General features: G+C 47.1%; 1 protein-coding gene across 9 annotated transcripts in view; it reads right to left on the reverse strand.

The window, feature by feature from the left end:
- The window catches only part of Ppfibp1 (PPFIA binding protein 1), a 143425-nt gene that overhangs the window by 61754 nt on the left and 61024 nt on the right, over window positions 1–20647 (reverse strand). The gene's annotated exons all lie outside the window — the stretch shown is intronic.

Genomic DNA, 20647 nt, shown 5'->3' on the forward strand with positions numbered 1-20647 from the left:
GTTGAGATGTCAGGCAAGGGTGGATAGACCCTAATGCAGAAGGTTTGAGCAATTCCATCAATTACCTTGGACTAGTTCAAGTTATAGAACAAAATGCCCAAATGCAGATCATACACTGCTGAGGGATAATGCTCTTGTACTCTGTAAAGATTTGTCATCCATACTGGTTACATAAAATGCTGATTGGCCACTAACCAGGCAAGAAGTATAGGTGGGGGGACCAAGCTGAGAAAATTCTGCAAAGGGGAAAGACTCAGTCTGCGGTAACCACCTAGATGCAGAGGAAGCAAGATGAGAATGCCTTACTGAGTGAGGTAACAAGCCCTGTGGCTAACATAGACAAGTATTATGGGGTAATGTAAGTTGTAAGAGCTAGTTAATAAGAAGCCTGAGCTTAATACAGTTTGTGTGTGATTATTCAGGTCTGAGTAACTGGAAATCAAATGTGTAGTCTCTGTTTACAACACATTCTTCTCAAGTCTGCGTGCTTGATATTCATATCACTCTGAGACATAGATGTATCGCTCTAACATACTTTGTGTATCTACTTATCTACTGACAAAACCTCAGGTCTACAGTGGAGGGCTCATCTGGGATGCGAGTCAGGGATCTTTCACATGCTAAACAAGGGGCCATCATAAAAGCCAGATATAAAACCACAAAATATACCAATAAATTTCAAATGGGTTTTAAAGGACTGCTGGAAAGCTCAGAGAAAACAGCTAGATGCTAAAAAGTATAACTAATAAATGCTTCCTTGCCCACAGATGAGCTATTTAAGATGCAGCCCAGTTTAGACAGCATGTGTTGATAAAGCTATGTTAATTTTCATGGCTCAGCTGGAGAATTTTTAAAAGTGGAAATGCTAAATAAAAACATTTTAGAAAGCTCTATGCTCTGAAAAATAGTTATGTACTCAAAAAAAATTTTTTAGAGAAAGATTTCCCGAGCTCCCTCCAGCAACTAATTAATATAATGGGATATTATTCTGACACAATGGAAATTATAATCTACAATCTTTCCTAAGATTACTTTCCAAATAAGTGTCTGTTGTAAGGAAACCGCTTGTTCATTCCAGCCGCCCAGACTCCCGAAATAATCACACAGAAACTATATTATTTAAATCACTGCTTGGCCCATTAGCTCTAGCTTCTTATTGGCTAACTCTTACATATTAATTTAACCCATTTCTATAGAGGTTGTGCCCTACCAGCAAAGTTCCAGCGTGTACGTCCCCTGCAGCAGCTCCATCGTTCCTCCCTGACCGCCTCCTTTCTCCCAGCATTCAGCTTAGTTTCCCCACCTATCTAAGTTCTGTCCTGCTACAGGTTCAAAGCAGTTCCTTTATTAACCAGTGGTATTCACAGCACACAGAGGGGAATCCGACATCAAGTGTCCTACTTTAAAGATGGGAAAACACACACACACACACACACACACACAAATTTCACTCTAATTCTAAAGATCTGAGGGTGGGAGAGACAGTTTAGCAATAAAAAGCACATGCTACTCTTGCAGAAGACCAGGGTTAGGTTCCAGTTCCCACATCAGATGCCTCACAACCAGAGGAGATCTGTCACCCTCTTCTGGTCTCCAAGGGCACCTACACTCAACAGGTACACATAGCCCCACAAAATACACATTCAAAAATTGTGTTTTTTTTTAACTTTTAAAAAATTCAAAATGAAAATGATCCCTAGAGACTAGAAATAAAATCACTTTTTGTTTTTGTTTTTTTTTTTTTTTCAAGACAGGGTTTCTCTGTGAGGTCTGGCTGTCCTGGAACTCACTCTGTAGACCAGGCTGGTTTGGAACTCACAGGGATCCACTTGGCTCTGCCTCCAGAGTGCTGGGAGTAAAGGTGTGTGCCACCACCGCCTGGCTAAAATCACATTTTTAAATGAACTAAGTAGATAAATGGATGAAGAAAAGTGGCACCTACACGGACCCACATTAATACTCCGGAATCATCCAGCCCTGCGCACCTGACCTCAGGATTTCACTTTCCCTGCCTCAGTTTCCCCAGGCTGGGATTACAAGCATGCACCATCATTTTCTTCTGAGCTGACGAAGCCACTTAGACATTAAAATGTCACCATCAAAACCCTCACAAGGCAGCAAATTTACCTCTAAGCTACAACTGGCTACAGTACGCTTCTTTAAGCACTTGCTGAAGGGAAAGGCACCAGGAAACACAATTAACCAGAGCAAAGAACCATTTGGGTTCAAAGTTACAGTTCACAGGGAGAAGCTCCTTCCATGCCAGGCAATGTAAGCAGCAGTGCAAGACGGTTCACAAGTCCAAAGAGTAGGGGTCTCCTAGCACAATGGAACTATATTAATAAGTATGAATTTAGAAAAATCTTAAAAGTAATTTCTAAGGACAATATTTATATATTATAACATGGCACCTCCCACCACCACACACACACAAGAGATCCAACAGAAATACACTTTTTATAAGTCTAATTTTAGGCCCGGTCAGTGACACAGTTAGGACTCCAACAGGATAAAATACCAGAAATACCAGAAAATACCAGAAAAGTTCCAGCAATGGGTGTGGTGACTCAAAACTTGGCAGAAAAACCACAGTATTTTTTGTTTGTTTTTGCGGGACTGCTGCCTGGCTGATGTTTTAGGTCAGGCTAGGAGTACCAGTGTTTATGTGAAGAAGAAAAGAAAGGCTGAATGAAAATTACCAAGCCTGTGTTGAGCTTTGGTAAGAACTCTCAGCTGACCTTATTCAAAACATCTGCAGTGAAAGTGACCTTGGAATTCTTGCCAGAGACAGACACAACTCGTGGAGATTAAGACTTAAAGGAGAAAACAAATCCCCTGAAGGAAGAAGAAATGTTCACGCACACTCAGAGGGGCTGGTGGAACACCACAGCACACGACTGTCATGCAAACAGAATACACTTTTACATCAATTACCGCACACTTCTTAACAGATGCTCCTCTCAGGGCGCTCCCAATGGAGGATGACCAATGGCAGGCTCAGCTCACTACAGCAATTGGAGCTCAGCAAAAATAAGCCATCTTCAAAGCAGAAGGACCGAGGCGAAGTGGGAAGGACTACCTGATCGGTGGTTTGTGGGCAGCAGTAGCAGCAGGAAGTTTCCTAGAAATGCAAATCCTCCCTGTGCCCTAGCAGAAGGCCAGGTGCAGCCCCAAGCTTCCCAGCCAGCTATAGAGGTGGTACTAACAGGAGGGACAGAATGGGAACTGGACACCAGAGTAGATAGAGCAGAATTCCCCTTCCCACCTGATACTGACTTCCAATCCAAAAATAACCGTTCTGAAGAAGAAACTAAGGTTTCGGCTTGAAAATTCTTTCCCTGAGTCTTCATGTCTAAAACATATAACTGCCCCCTTCACTTTGTTTTTGAGACAGGATCTGGTTAGGGAGCCTAGGCTACCCTGGAACAAGCCCAGGCTGGCCTTAAACTCACAATCCTCCTGCCTCAGCCTCCCAAGTGCTGGAATTGCAGGCATATGCCACTGTATCAGGCTTGCAGCTTGTTTCCTGATTCTCTGTGACGTACCAGCCACCACAGATTCTCTCTGTCCACCCAAACTCTTCATCCCCAGCATGTTCTAATGGGCCTAGATAAGGCGGAAAGTCCTGGGATGGAATGACAAAGGGAGTGGGAGGTGCGGGCGGAAGGCCATTAGGAGTAGCAGAGGTGGAGCAAAAGGAAAGGTTGGGGTCTTCATGGCAGGGGTGATGTTTAATGCCATGGGCTTAAACTTGGTCGAACTGCAAAAGTAGTATAATATTGCTGACCTTAGAGTATGGAACACCGCATTCGCATTAAAGAACTATTAGAGTTATCAATAACTCTACTTCAGTTCATTTCTGAACCCTGATTTCTCAGAAATGAGCAGCCAAACATTCATGGGTGATGTGGTACAACATCTGGAATTCCTACATTAAAGCAGATAGGGATGAAATACATGAACCAAAGCCAGGCTTGACTATCGTTACTGAGAAGTGTATGTACACCCTACTGGTCCGGCTACACGTCTGTGTGCACGCTGAGTGCAGTAGTAAAGTACATGCTACTGTCTGACTACACGTGTGTATGCTGGACTGTAGTAGTACAGTACACCCTACTGTTCCGGCTACATGTCTGTCTGCATGTATGCTATAGTGTAGTACAGTACATGCTGTATGACTACACGTGTGTATGCTGGACTGTAGTAGTACAGTACATTCCACTGTTCTGACTACATGTCTGTCTGCACGCAGGAGATTTCTGTAACGAAGTATTTCACTGCTACCCAGACCTTCAAGCTCCAGGATTTTCAGGCACCTTCAGCCATGACGTACTGTCCTACACAGGTTGCTTCCCTGTCATAAACACAAGCACTCTAAGAGCTCCCCGAATATTTACAAACCAGATCATGAGATACTTGTGATTTTAACCACCCATATAAGCACACACGCAGACACGCATGCTCCAAAAGTAGAACAGCCTCCTGCAGACGGAGAACGGGAGGTGAGAGGAAAGGGAGCACTGGCAACGGTGCCTTCACATGCATCGTTCTTATGATGGCGAAGATGAGAGGCCACAAAGGATGGGGGCCAAACTGGGACACGCTGGGATGACGGCAGCAGCGAGGGGAAACAGGCCAATGGAAAAAAACTGAGAAATCCTGTCCTGGCTCTGGGCTATTAATATTTAGGAGTGGCAGCCAGGATGGAATTAATGGAAAGATCTACGCGGTAAGACGAGCTCTTTCTCTCCTGAATAAAAGGACTCTGCTGTTATTGAAAAGCAGATGTGGGGTTAGGGGGATAAATGGTGGATCTGGGGTAGGAACGCTCATTTCTACTTGATGGGTGCTCAGGTATGCATCTCCCTGATGGAGCAAGAACTTGTCCACTGCTACGCCCTGACTAGGGCCACCTACCTGTAACCTAATCCAAACTGCACGGTACGCATGGGGCATCACCCCTGCCTTTCCCCATGCAGCTGTACGACCTGCCCTCTGGTCACACCCTGCCCTATGATCTTTGTGCTGTCCCACATACTGTTTTCTCCCTGCCTGAACCAGGCTCTGCGTCATGGGAAAACCCCACCCCACCCCCATCCCACAATTGCTCGAGTCCCCTGGAGAAGATGAGGTGGTATTTGTATAGAACCTACGCAATTCTGTCATATGCTTTAAATCATCTCTAGATTGCTTGCTCACCAGGCCCAGTATCTACTACAGTGAACTTCTTAGGGACTCTGACATCACTTCCAGAAGTTCGTACTAGGCTTACTGTGTCGATCCCTAACGAGGATAAATTAGTAAGAGCTGTCTATCCATCAGAACACGCTACTCGTTAGCCACCGCCAGGAGTCATACACACAAGAGGATGGTCAATACACCACTACTGGACTTGGCTCCTGTCAGGTCTTAAATCATTGACCTAGATTTTGTTTTTACTTCAGCAAAGGTTCTGGCAACAGCATTCTGGAGTGGGAAAGAGGTAGACAAAAAAAAGAAACTAAAAATTCCGAAATGCCCTGACGGGAGTTTGAGAATTCACGTTTACTGCAGGTGGGTGCTGAATGGCTTTGGCAGAGCTAGACACGCCCATCAGCTTTTCCACACTGTGTAGGACCTGGTAGGACCAGGGCTGCAATCCAGCCCGGGTGATGCAGTGCATTTCTTCACAGACATACATCTGGATTCCATGATGTTTCTCACTGAGCTCCTGGGTCCCGGGATCAGACCCATGCTCTGGGAACTTTCTCTTTGCCCAGTATCCTCCATTTCAGCCCCATTTTCCAGTCGAGTCCACCTCAAGAGCAGTTTCCGCAGACAGACCTCCGCTCTAGCCAAGTGTGTGTTCTGACGTAGCAAGAGCAGTTTCTGCAGACACACCTCCACTCTAGCCAAATGTGTGTTCTGACATGGCAAGAGCAGTTTCGGCAGACAGACCTCCGTTCTAGCCAAGTGTGTGTTCTGACGTGGCAAAAGCAGTTTCCACAGACAGACCTCCGCTCTAGCTAAGTGTGTATTCTGACGTGGCATCCCCAAGCTTGGGTTCTCTGAGTCATCAGAGAAGGTGTTCCCATAATGTGGCAGTCTCATGAATTTTCTTTTCTTTTTTTTTTTTTAAATAAGGGCAGGAAATGACATACTGGGATTTTAATTTCTGATGTGTTAAAAATACCTTGGAATTCTCTTCATCTCAGAACACTTGGGTTCAGCCTTGCATGAAAGTGTAGAGCTGTGAATACTGATTCCCGCCATGGAGCTCCCAGCTGTAGCCCTCAGCCTGCACCCGATGCTAGGCAGGAATCATGCCCGATCCCAGTTCCCTCCCTGCAACATTCCACCATCCCTAAGAATTCCTGTTACCTCCCCCAGCCTACCCCTGCCCACTCTTCCTTATCTACCCTATGGGGAGATACCACATCCACCCTGGATATTTATTTACTGGACTGTTCTTTCCCTTTTGTGTGTGAAAGGCAGGGGCCTGGGGACCAAATCCAGGCCTTTACTTGTCGGTGGTTTTCAGTGTTGGCTGTGAAGCTGTGGAAAGCTGAAGAAGGCGTGTGTATAACTACATTTGTGTGGTCTTGCACTTTTTTGTTTTAAGATAGAGTCTCATTACTGTTGATGCCCAAGACAGGTCTCACCTCAAAGGGATCAAGAGGTAAGTCTATTCTGGCCAAATCAAAGATGCTATGGCTGAACATGGAGTTTGTACTGCCAAGTAACTGGACTGCACTGCAGGCGACTTGTGAGCCTCTACGGGAGCAGAACAGGCCAGTTCATTTATACTCATGCGACAGGACGCAGACGGTGAACTTCTGGGGTCCAGAGGATGTCTGATGACTCCGGGGTTTGGGTTAGTGGTCTGCTAGGTTAGCAAGTTTTACCTGACAGGCATGAGGATGGCAGGCCAGGAACTAAAGACAGTGTAGGACTGCAGCTCCGGAACCGCAACATTCCAACTGTCTATAATCACGAAGTTGATCTTCAATGTAGGTTTTCGTTTGTTTTTTTTTTTTTGGGGGGGGGGGCAGGTTCTGGGTACTTCAGTTACACACTCCATAGCTCAGGCTGGCATTGAACTTTCAATGTTTCCTGCTTCAGCCATCAAATGCTGAATTTCAGGTATGAGCTACCACATCTAGCTAGTATTCCTAGTTGTATTGGTGGCAACTAATTTGTGTTGATGGATAAAAGCAGCTCTTACTCAGTCATACCCTTTAGAGACCACTAGAGTAAGCTTGGTGTAGACGCGTGAAAGCAACACCACTATCTATAAAGGTAAGTCCAGAGACTGCAGAGATGGCTCAGCGGTTGAGAGCCTGCACGGCTTTTGCAGAGGAACCAACACTGGGTTCTCAGGACTCATAGTAAATCGTGACCACCTGGGACTCCAGCTTCTGAATGCTGGGTGTCCTCTCTAACCTCCAAGGACAGCCGGCATACACATGGTGCAGAGATAGAGTCACACAGAAAAACTCAGGTTAGTAGAGACTGGATGGACCTTAGGGCAACTATAAAACAGCTACAGGTGGTGTGGAATGGTGCGAGACTGACCCACGCCCCCCCCCCAGATACCCATGATGTGGTTTTCATCTGCAAAGTGTCAGTGTAAAGGACAGTTCCTACCCCATACACTATGACTAAGATAATGGCAATAGGGGAGGAGGAAGAGGAGGAACAAAAAGGAGAAAGGAAAGAAAGAAAGTGGCGTTTATCAAGGGCTGAGTTTTCAAGTGATTTAGGGAACCTCAGCTGTCAATCTCCCTTTCATAGGAGAGAAAAGTGGGGTATGGGAAAGTTAAGACGTCTTCTGAGAATCGTTTCTTCTTTATTTCTTTATTGTATGTGACTGAGCGCACACTGCACTCACAAATGCAGGAACGTACATGCCAGGGCATGTGTGCACTGCACTCAGGAATGCAGGAACCACGTGCGTGCACGCTAGGGCATGTGTGCACTGCACTCACGAATGCAGGAACATAACATGCTAGGGCATGTGTGTGCTGCACTCAGGAATGCAGTAATGTGCATACCAGGACATGCGTGTGCTGCACTCAGGAGTGCAGGAATGTGCATACCAGGACATGCGTGCGCTGCACTCAGGAATGCAGGAACGTGCATGCTAGAGCTTATGTGCGCTGCACTCAGGAATGCAGGAACGTACATGCCAGGGGATGCGTGCGCTGCACTCAGGAATGCAGGAACGTGCATGCTAGAGCCTATGTGCGCTGCACTCAGGAATGCAGGCACGTACATGCCAGGGGATGCGTGCGCTGCACTCAGGAATGCAGGAACGTGCATGCTAGAGCCTATGTGCACTGCACTCAGGAATGCAGGAACGTACATGCCAGGGCATGCGTGCGCTGCACTCACGAATGCAGGAACATACATGCCAGGGCGTGTGTGCGCTGCACTCACGAATGCAAAAGCGTACACGCCAGGGCGTGTGTGCACTGCACTCACGAATGCAGGAACATAACATGCTAGGGCAAGTGTGCGCTGCACTCAGGAATGCAGGAATGTACATGCCAGGGCGTGTGTGCGGAAGCCAGAAGACAGTTCTAGGGAGTTGGTTCTCTCCCTCCACTGGGTTTCTGGGAACTGAACTCAGGTCATCACACTTGCACAGCAAAGGGCTTTTACCTGTGCAGACATCGTCCCAAACCCTCAACTGCTTCTTTCCTGAAAACGTGGACTTCTCCCACAGCATGACTGTGGACACCTGATGTGCTATTCTGGGACACATTTTTAAAAACAAAATTATTTTTACCTTATACGCACGCATAAGCCTGCATACCATATGTATACAGTACCCACAGAGGCCAGAAAAGGACATCAGATCCCCCGGATCTAGAGTTACAGATGTCTGTGATCCTCCACGGGTGCAGGAACTGAACCCGAACCCTCTGGAAGAGCAGTCAATACTCAAACCACGGAGCCACCTCTCCTGCCCCTAGGACACATCTGTAGCCACAGCCACGTGAAAATGCCCAGGTCTCAGGAGAAGCCATGGGCTGTCAGCAGCAGAGACCAGGAGGTGGACCAGGCACTCGCTCCCTTCCCCCTAGCGGAAGACAATGCAGCTGGGCCCCTAAGACGTGATGGAGAACATCGCTCGGCTCGGGCTTATTTTCCAGGCCTCGTTTCCCTATTTTGCGAAATGAGATTAAGCCAAATAAATTTAATCTTCCTTCATATCTGGACCTGACTGTTACTTAAAAGTGGGAGCTGAGCGAGCCATCACCTGTCACTACCAATTCAGGAAAATGGCAACGGTTGACTAGACGTTTGGGCAATAGCTCTATGATGTTACGGACTATAACTCCTTTCCTTGAAGAAACAGACATATCCACTTATTCCTTTTGTTCTGAAATCTGACACAACTGGTCCTCAAGTTCTACCCCACCCCTCTGCTGGGTGTGGACATGCCCACTGCATGCCTGATCATGGCCTCTTTAATGTTATCCTGGCAACAAAACCCAAAATCAGAGTGCCATTTCCCACTCTCAAGATCTTCCTCTAAGCACATAATTCCAAGAACTTGTAAGATAGATTAATTTCCTGAAGATGAGTTGAACAATGGAATCTTCAGAGACATAAAACTGTTGAGAGCTCAGAGGTCAAAAGGACAGGAAGAGGTGACAAGTGTGGCCGGGACTGGGGAGAAGGGCATGGCGCCCCCAGGCTCCTCTCCAGGACATGATTCTCCTAGTTCTCCTGGACATGATTCATTCCTCGGGCTTATAAATCTAATCAACACGAGTTTACTGGATAGCTAATTCACACAGAATTATTTTTAAAATCTGTGCTTTCACTTGGGGCTAGACAGGTGGCTCAGCGTTATTTTTCTTGAAAAGAACCCAAGTTGAGTTCCCAGCACCCACATCCAGCAGCTCATCAGCCCCTGTGGCTCCAGTCACAGGGTGGCCAAGGTTTTCTTCGGGGCTCTACAGGCCCCTGCGTGCAGCTGTGCAGACACCCACACAGACACGCACACCCACATCGTTTAAAGATTAAAAATAAATCTTTAAAGTCTCTCTATTAACCAATTCCTCCACCAAATCAGTACATGGATGTTTTGTTTTGTTTCTCAAGCAAAATAAACGATCACTTTGGATTACTGAATATAATCTTCAAAGCTGCTACTTCAAATGAAGTATAAAAAATATGTATGAACCTACACACATGGGCCACTGTTTAAGTGAAACCTGTCACCGCTGTTTGCTGTTGTTGTTTTAATTTCCCCCAGGGAAAGATCTTTCAAATTTCAGGTTGAACTTTCCTACCGGTTGAGAGTGAACAGAAAAGTCTTGCTTTTGCCCACCTCTGACTGCTGTGCCATCTGGACAGCAAATGGGTCTGCTGAGAACTCAGGAGCAGCTTAGAACCACAGCGTGCCCCAGGCGCTGGCCTGCAGGGAGACCGTAGAACCACAGCATGCCCCAGGCACTCGCCTGAAGGGACACAGCCAAGCTTGGCTTCCGGTCCAGCTCATCGCTTTTCCTCTCCTGGTGGTTGGCAGGCCCCGGTGTAGAGCATTAGAGAAGTCTGAGGTTGAGGGAAATTGAGGCTGACCAGTACAAACGGGTGCTGAGACAGTCGGGGACGGGAAGGAAGACTGGACAGAGACCAGACACCTCCAAGACGGAGACCTCGGGCACAGTGCAGGGAACAGAGCTGTGTGAGAGGCATGAGGAGGGTAAGGGAGTCGCCAGCCTGCAGGGAGGTGCTGGGTGTCTGTTTGTTTACACTGTATTCCAACAAGAAAGAGTCAGAGGCAGGCAGGACCACGCCGGAGAACAGCCTACGCGTCCTGAAAAACCAGCTTGAGGGACTAAAGCACATAGCCAAAGAACCTACTAGGCCTGATACTTCAACTCCCGGGTAGCATTTTAAAGATGTCCTCCCATCTAAGCTCTACTAGGAGATCTGGCCCTGGATAGAGTGTTTTAGGAAACTGGGAAACTGGAACTCAAGACGGGATCCTGTGAGCTCAAATGCCAGGACCACTCAGCCACCCCATGGAGACTGAACCCTCGAACCCTCCTATGAGCCCAGCACACTGGAAACCTGTGCTGCTCTCGGATGTCCTCAGGACGGCTTCAGCAAAGTGCAGCGCAGCTTACTGCGGGTTTATCCCTGCATGTGAAAGCCAGCTGCGATGGCTGATCCTACTGCATATCAGTTCTGCTAAAATGCACGGCTTGCTTCTTTGGGGTTGGCTACCCTGTGGCGGTAGAGTCCATTTTAATCAAGCAGCCTGTCCCTTGTAAAAGTGGTGGAGAAAATGACTGTCACCAATGCATTAGGCTTCATTTTAGCAGCAAATGAGCCAGGAGGGGAAAGGACATGCATGCTAACCCCAGTTTCAGGGGAGACTTCCCCAAGAAGCAACTTTCTCCGGGGAGAATGAGAGACTCGCAGTGAAAACCCAAGTTAACCAAAGATCCTCAACTGCGGAGAACACCTAGTTTACAAAGTACTCAGTGTGGGAAGAAAACGAGGGGCTGCCAAACAAAGCAACCGAGACGTGACCTCTGTCCGGGGAAATGCTTGTATTCCCTGTGTAGTAGAAAGGATTCGATATTCGACTTCACCTTAACAGTAATGGTCACGCTGACAGGACTCTTGGCTCCCTTCCCCTCCTCACTGCCACAGGCCTGCTGTGGTCCAGATGACAGGTAATGTTAACAGGGAGGAATGTCATCCATTCCTCCTGAACTCAACTTCCGGCGGGCATGACAGACTTACCAGAAGACAATGGTATTTAAGACTGTCAGGAAAGACAAAACCTTAGAGCCGTGTTTTAACGCTTACCTGAAGATCAGAAAGTAAAATAGACACACTGGTCAGCCTTACAGACAAACAGTAGCAACACACATCTTTAATCCCAGTAGACACACTAGTTGTCATAGAAACCGGGCGGTGCACACCTTTAATCCCAGGGGTGAATGCCCTTAATCCCAGAACTAGAGAGGATTATAAGATGGGAGGAGACAGTTCTCAGGCTCAGTCTCATTCTGAGATTCCTGGAAGCAGGATTGTCATTTCAGACTGAGGTTGAGGTAAAAGCCAGTAGCTGTTTGCTTTATTTTTTGGGTCTTCAGGTTGAACCCCAATATCGGTCTCTGAGTTTTTATTAATCGTGCTTCAAAACCTAACTAACATAAAAGGGGGGAGAAAAGCATTAATTTTCCCGGTCTCTGGATGGGCAAACAAAACCTGGCCTTTGTCTCAGTGTCCAGGATTGACAAGGTATGCACTAATGACCCTAACACCCACACACTTAGCAATGAGGAATGAGGTACATTTAAAAGTTCATCTGAGGTGTAGGGTATGGCAGACACCAGGAGATGCAGAAAGAGGAACTTGGCAGAGACCCCAAGCATCCAGAGACAAGGAAGAGTGTAGAGGAGATAAGGGCATCCCACATCTCTGACGGAGTCACTGGACAACATCCCAACAGTTGAATACCTGCCAGAAAAGGCAGCTGAGAACTCTTGGAACAAACAGTCCATCCAAAACACTGGAAAGCTGGAAGTGTCCAAAGTGCACAGCCAAGCAAGGCTTCTGTGGACAATGGGGAACACGTAAGAAGGGTGGGACCAAAGCAGGAAGTCAAGTAACAACAAGCGGCAACGGAAGAACACAGTGCAAGCATCAAGCAAGACTGTGACTAGCTCCACTCTAAATGCTGAGTTTAGACTGTTAGGACAGTCACCAAACACAGACCGAGAGGGGTGCCTACTGTGGGAATCAGCACCATGACATTCTGTGGGGTCCAGGAAGGGAGCGAAATTCAATCAACTTATAATTGTTTTTCTGGCTTAGGGAAGACTCCAAATCAAGCCCAGCTGTCTCTGTGATGCTAACTGGATCAAGGCTCACATAAAGACCAACACATAAAAGCACTCTATCAACATCGAAACCGACGAAGAAAACATCCACTTTACATGTTCATGGGATGACTCACGACCAGCAAGAACTGAGCCACCACCCCCTCTACTGCTGCCAGGTCTCAGATACCTCCAGCCATTCGCACAAGAGCAAACACGCCAGATCAAAGAATGCTGTTTCTGGCATGCTGGAGGCTCTCCACGCAGTAAGTCATGGCTGAGGACTACCAGCGCCAGCAGCTCGAGACCTTCCAGACTGTAAAGCACACCTGATCTTCAAGTACAGTCCACAGCTGTTAGTGAGCAGCCAAGTCACAATCACACTGGCTTGAAAGACAGCGACCATGTCGCACTGGTCATAGGGAGAACCATTCTACCACTCGTGGCAAAAGCTATTATTATTATTATTATTATTATTATTATTACTATTACTACTACTACTACTACTACTACTACCACATTGCTGGACTCCCAGGGATTTCCAGATGTTACTCTTGGTTCTTCCACTATGAGACAGGTCAAACAGACTTATTTTAACTGGAGGCAATCTGACACAGTCGTCAGGCCACTGTCCTGACAGATTTGCCCGAAGCAGGCCCTTCATCCTTGGCCAACAGATGCTGAAACTCAATAAGTTGTGCATGGGCTCTCTATGGACCAGTGGTCACATTTTCTTGATATCATAGTTCAGCTTTACTCTGAAGAAAGATGTCATTTCAGAGGGTCACACTCACTCCACCCCCCATGGATATTATGGATATGATGCCCTGTGTTACTGACCTAAGATTACCACTGTGAAGGCTGTAAATACATTTGGTTCGGGAAATGAAATAATCAGCATAACTGGAGTGTAAAGAATAGGCTGGGGATAGCTGCAAAAGAAACAGGCGTGCTGAGCACCAGGTCATGAAGGGCCATCTTGAGAATATGAAGCCTACCTTATAAAACAGAGGAATGTAAGTAAGGGGCCTTGAACGCAGAGGTGACCTGACATGACTCGTGTGTCTGAAAACTCTCCCTGGCTTTCCTGAGGGAACCCAGAGAAGAAGTGGGTCAACAACACTCAGGATGTTTTAGGAGGCAGAATCTGTGAGGCTTCTTGAGGGACAGTGCAGGCCCAGAAGCACGAGAGAGGAGTCACCAAGACGATGCCCCGCTGGGGCAGGAAAGACGTGGCAGACACTGTGGCTGCTTGTGACGAACACTTGTAAGAAGAGCAAACCTGACGGTGAAGGTCATGAATTCGGTATTAGAGTCGAGGCTTCTGCAAAGCAACGTGTTAGAACACTCTTCAGCACGTGTGGGTACTAAAATATAACAAGCTAGATTTACATTTTCAAAAATAAAACTGGGAAGTGCAATGACGATCGGGGGTTCAGAAGCACCGAGCCTACAAGCTGCTGTTTCTAAAACCAAGAGTCTTTAAACTACTCTCCGCTCCGCGGCCGCATTCCTGCCCCACCCCCGGAATAGTTCTGAGGAGACCAGTTGCTCCGGGAGTAAAGGAGTTTCACAGGAAAGAAAACGCGGTAAGTAGTCAAGATCACATGACGGACTAATCCCTTCCCTGCATTGCTACTATAATTTGTTCCCTTCGTAATCTGTGGATTTTTTTCATAAAACACCCAGTCCATTAAGACCAAAAACTCTCAGACTCCACCCAGACCTACCGAACTGGAAACTCTAAGGGCGGAGCGGGAAAACTGTGTGGTGACAGGGACAACCAAGGCCCCGGACGACGAGGACGTGTCCTCCAGTCCCGAAACCACTGACAATTCCCATCTCTCCGCTGTACTTCACTCTCCACTCGGAGCCCTCGGTCCTTAAAAGCTGCGTTCAACATCTATGTGCCCGTGCTTCCCCAGCAATGCAGCCCTTCCTGTGAGATCTCAGGTCTGTCTCTCCAAAACGCGAATCTTACCCCTGCCCTGAGCCAAGTGCTGGTGGCACCGCCCACCTGATCTGAGCACACAGCCTTCACAACAGAGATCCTGCTTTTCACTGGAATTCATCACAACATCAGCTTATTCTGGGCCAGCTGTTTCTCAAGGTGAAATCAACAAGCAGAAAAATCACCTGGAAGGGAACCATGACTCCCAGGCCAGCCTGGGCTCCAGAGAAGACCCTGTGAGGACCATGAATCCTGGGTCGGCCTGGGCTCCAGAGAAGACCCTGTGAGGACCATGAATCTTGGGTCGGCCTGGGCTCCAGAGGAAGACCCTGTGAGGACCATGAATCCTGGGTCGGCCTGGGCTCCAGAGGAAGACCCTGTGAGGACCATGAATCCTGGGTCGGCCTGGGCTCCAGAGGAAGACCCCCATCTCAACACACAATTTTGGAAGGTCCTGTTCCTTGTCTATTTAACCAGAAATTCCTAGGAATAGAGCATTAAGATCCATACTTTCAAGACACATCAGAATTTAATTTTTAAGGCTGTAGATGAAATTCATCTTGATAATTAAGCTTGGGTCAACTGCCTCCGGTTTAAGAGAACACTGGGACAGACGCTACACTAAACCAAAGGGGTAATTTAGCACGTGGTGCACTTCTTAAATGCAGTCTCTGGGTTGGTGAGCCTTAAAACAACCACCAGGTAGGTCCTGTGTTCACTCTGGATTGACCTGTGAATACTGGGGGCTAATTTTCCTATCACAGAACTTACGGAATTACATCTCAAGGTTACCGGACTTTATTTTCAGCCCAGATATCGTAACACCACACTGAAGGTATTTTCTGGTCTACTCTCCTTAAGTCATCTGTCAATTGCCAGAGTTTCTGTAAGCTTCGACAAAATGGAAACGTGGAATTTCAAGACACAAGGGAAGACATCCAGATAGCTATCAAATTGCAGACAATATGACTTACAAGTAGTCCAACATGCCCCACCCCAAAACCATCCCAGCCTTAGCCACGAAGGTTAAACTTGTTCCTAACCACGCGTTCCAGGGCCAAGAGCTCCACCTTCCTCCACCCCCAGGTACCTGTTGGCAGCCAGTCAAAACAATCACCCAAAAATGTACATAAGAGACGCAGAAAAAAGTCAGAGACGAGTGATTTTTAACACTACTGGGGAAAAAAATAATTGGCTGTAAAACAAAAAGAGAAGATGACAGTGTGTTTACAAAAATTACCACCGAGTGTTCTTGAAGCAACTTGTGCCTGTCTTTTTCTTGCCAAACACACGCCAATCCTCCTCCTAAAAACCGCACTGTCTAATTAAATTTCCACCAATCCTTTCTAAGCTAAGATGCACATAAGCCACGGGTGACAGAAACACACGAGCAAGTGAACACACACGCTCTCACTCGCCCACACATATTCCCCACGTTTATGAAAACACGAGCTTGCGGGTAACTTTTCCTTGTTTGAATCTGACAACAGGCTTGTCAAATTCCACTTCCAGGACAGCACTGATCCATAGTCATGGAAGGAACATACATTGGCTAGTGCACAGGCTTGCAAGAATACTTTTAATTGAAACATAATCTATGGCTGGGTGGTGGTGGCACGTACCTTTAATCCCAGCTCGTGGGAGGCAGAGGCAGGTGGATCTCTGTGAGTTCGGGGCCAGTCTGGTCTACAGAGTGAGTTCCAGGACAGCCAAGGCTGTTACACAGAGAAATATTGTCTCAAAATTAAAAAAAAAAAAAAAAACTTAAAAAAAAGGAAAAAAAACGCAATCTATATAACAAAAGCTGCCCTTTTAAGGTGTACAGGCCAATAAACCCTGATAACATTACACTCATGTAACCTCTGCCAACGCTGTCGAGACTTGTTGCTCGGTGGAGGCACCAGGTATATGAGCGTAGAAGCTGAGGACTGTGCAGGCCCAAACCAGGTATGATCAGAACGTACACAAACCTTATCAGACATCAAAGATTTGGTTGAGAAAATACAAAAGAGCTTAATACGTTTACGTTTATCTTATGTGAAATTACAATATTGTATATGAATTACCTGAAGAACAGCAAAAACAACTGTACCCGAGTCTTTCCTCCTTTTATGCACCTATTAGAAAATTAAACGTTAATGATCACACTTGCGCCTCAAACTGCCTTCTCCTAACAGATGGTTTGTCGCCTTGCCGGCCCATCCGCAGGGAACACCACACAGGGCCCCAGCTCCAGGCGACTACCAACTACCTTGATTCCCTGAAAGATCTGTTCTTAAGAGGATTTAAAATACTTCCCTTAAAACACTTATCCTGATGCTTCTAATTTTTTTAAAGTATTTTGTGGAGGCTTTTAAAACAATTTTTAGCATACATTTTCAACTCTGTGAGATTTTTAAAAGACTCATCTATAGTATTTGTCAATCAATATCATTTCCATTAACCAGCCTCAAATGCACTTGCAACAATAAACTGTCTTCCAAGGGATGTGCAGAGCCCGGTCCTCAAATGAATGGAGGCCATTGTGCGTGCACACAACAGCATCTATTCAAGGATGCTGCGGGAGATCTGAGCCAGAGGTGGGGAGCCTCCCAGGGCTTAATTTTTCTTAGCCTCGGGAAATGTAGAAAAAGCTTTATCTGTGCTAAAGGGCTGGGGAGAAACACACAGCATGGAGCCGGCAGATGTGGGAGGGAAGCAGAAGGGTGTAATGGCCAGAGCGGGCCTGTGAGGGAGGACTTTGTGGTACTCAGTGATAACAGCCAGAGACAGACAGAGCCAGTCAACTGCATCCTGCCTCACACCCCAGCCCTGCCTGCTCCCTGTCTGCTTTACTCCGGGTCCCTTCTAACGAAACTGAAAATAATTATTATTTGTAACAGGCACTCATGCTGCTATTCACAGCCATTTCACCTGTTTTTCAGATAGGTTTTACCATGTGTTTGATTTCCCAAAATATAAGAAGCACTGTAGGCAGGCTCTCTCTTTCCTGACACTGTATTTCTGGGGTGGGGGAGACTGAATAGAGGGTCCCACATACGCCAGGCAAGTGTTCTACTACTGAGCTACACCCCCAGCCCCAAGCTCCACTCTCTATAAGGTTAACTTGGGAACTGGGTGCCACTGCCTCAGCCTCTAGTTAGGTTCCTTCTTAATACTCAGCCTTGGACCTTTCTGCCCTCCCCCACTTCACACCCATTTCCCTCACAGTGCCCTGAGGACTTGACAGGAGGAAGAGCTTCCGCATTTTAAGCATTTTAAGCATTTCGCTACAAATCTCTCAAGGAAATTCTACTCTTTGGCTTCAGGTTTACCGGGGAGCCTACATACCCCCAGTGTTCCCCTTCAAACATTTCTGGTGTTGGTAGAAACACTGCCCAAATTAGAGTATTGTCTACAAGAGAACTGTCAGCCAGCACTCTGTCCACGTGTCCAGAGCAGGTAACACTTTTTACCCTCCCAGACAAAAGATTCCTTCTGGTTCTTTCCTCTGGGGGGCAGAACGCACTCAAAACGGAAGTCTCTACAGTGGCAGGAGACTGGATGAGGACACTCTGAGAGTCCCTTTACTGTGAGTCCCGTAGTCTCAGGCTTGTGCTGGCTGGTGCCATGCTGGCAGGAGCAGACACACCTGAATAATGTTAATCACCTATCTAGAAACCCCATGGCCTGGTCAAATTGACACAAAAATTATAATCATCAAATCAGAAGTTTCTTCTCTACAAATTTAGGTTTCCAGTCCTATCAAGTCAATGGATCTTAGGAAGTGTTCCAGTTCTCAGCCCACTATCACTGTTAAAGTCTCGAGTTTTATTACGGGTGGTCTTAATTCGAGAGACATTAAAATGGTAGCACAAGAGAAGCCAGACCAGCAAGTCCAACTAAGAAACTAACATAGGCCAGACGGTGGTGATGCACACCTTTAATCCCAGCACTAGGGAGGCAGAGGCAGAAGCAGGTGGATCTCTGTGAGTTCGAAGCCAGCTTGGTCTACAGAGTGAGTTCCACAACAGGCTCCAATGCTACAGAGAAACCCTGTCTCGGGGGGAAAAAAAGGAAAAAGAAAAAAAAAAGAAAAATGAAATAGGTATTGTTGCTAAAGACCCCAAACCCCTGATTGACAGGAGACGAAAGCTGGGGTGTCATGTAAAACTCACAGAATGCCATTCTAAGGGAGATGTGAAGATGGCTTTTCCAAACTCTGAATAAATTTATGCATGCATTAATATGTATATTACATTAATATATTAAATAAATAAATATATTAAACTATTAGCAGTGACTATCTTTTTCTCGGAGGCTAGAGACACAGTAAGTTTCAGGGACTTTCACAACCTGAACTGTGCATTTAAAATGAGGAAAGTGTGTGTATGTGTGTACGTGTGCATGCGCACGTGTGTGCATGTGTAGAAAGAGAAGCGTAGCGGAGCTCCAGAGGGGAGGAAAGAAGAAGGGAGGACACAAGGGAGCAAAGGAGAGTAAAATTGGAAAGGGCAGATTTCTCTGGGCTCTCTCTGGAGCCCTTCTGTTTGCAGGGCCACCTTCTCCTCTCTGCTGTTCATATTTGGTGCACAACGCCCTGTGTCCAGGGGAAGCAGGCAGCACAGCTTCACCTCACCTTGTCCCCTCTTCGGGCACACAAGGAAAGCCTGAGGAATACTCTTCCGAGGAGGAAGCTGGGTGCTTACTTTATGCCCTTCCCTGCACAAGTGGTCCTCTGATGGAGGATTCTCATTGGCTAATAAACAATCTGCCTTGGCTTTTTGATAGGGCAGGATTTAGATAGGTGGAGTAGACAGAACAGGAAGAAGGAAGTGAGGTAGATGGCTCAGAATTGCCCCGCCTCTCCTCTCTGGGACAGTCGCCATGCCTCTCCTCAGTGAGTCAGATGCCATGAAGCCAGCCACCAGGTCAGACATGCTGAATCTTTCCCGGTAAGACACTACTCGTGGTGTTACACAGATTATTAGATATGGGTTAGTCAAGATGTGAGTAAGAGGCTGAAACTAATGGGCCAGGCGGTGTTTAAAAGAATACAATTTGTGTGTTAATATTTCGTGTGTAAAGCTAGCCGTGCGGGAGCCAGGGCGGCAGGAACGCAGCCCGTCTGCTCCTCACTACAGCCCTCGTGGAGAGCACCTGCAGATCTAACGTGTCTCCTGGAGCATGACGCTCACTGAGGAACCAGGATGTGGTTTCGTTTGTGGACTGAATCACTTTCCCCAGATGTAGGGAGGAGGTGCACGGAGACCCTCCCCAGGGACAGGATGTGCATGGCCCGTCTGAATCCAGGTTCCTGAGGATATGGTCTAGGAAGGTGACCGTGCAGAGAACCACTTGCACCTAGCTCCTTCCTCAGAAAATCAGTGATGGTTACAGTCGGGGTTCCTACAGTCGGGGTTCCCTCCAGGAGAACTCAGAACTAGGTAAAGGGGTCATCACAAGACCCAGCACACAACTACGTGGTCCCCAGTGGCTGATGAAGCCTAGGGCAGTCTGAGGGCCGCGCTAAGCTGTATCTGCTGCACAGCAGAAAGTGCTTCTCCAGCCTTCAGCAAAGACTGTCTTGTATCACGCCATCAACACCCACAACCATCTAATTTAACAGACCTAGAGATGGAGGCCAGCACAGCAGTGAAAACCGCAGCATGACACGTGGTGAACCGTGGTGATCCATGGTGAGCCTCAACTGCGACCTCGGGGGAGGGCAACCTTTGTGAGTCCAGCCTACTGTGGGGTATGCACAGAATACTCTGGAACCGAAGGGATAGATCCTGTCCCTTTACACATTTCTGACCATCAGCTTGGTTTTCTGTTGCCGCGGTAACCAACAGTCCTGGAACACAAACTTCTCAGAAGC

Source organism: Arvicola amphibius, chromosome 2 (assembly GCF_903992535.2).
Source record: "Arvicola amphibius chromosome 2, mArvAmp1.2, whole genome shotgun sequence".
Taxonomy (NCBI): Eukaryota; Metazoa; Chordata; class Mammalia; order Rodentia; family Cricetidae; genus Arvicola; species Arvicola amphibius.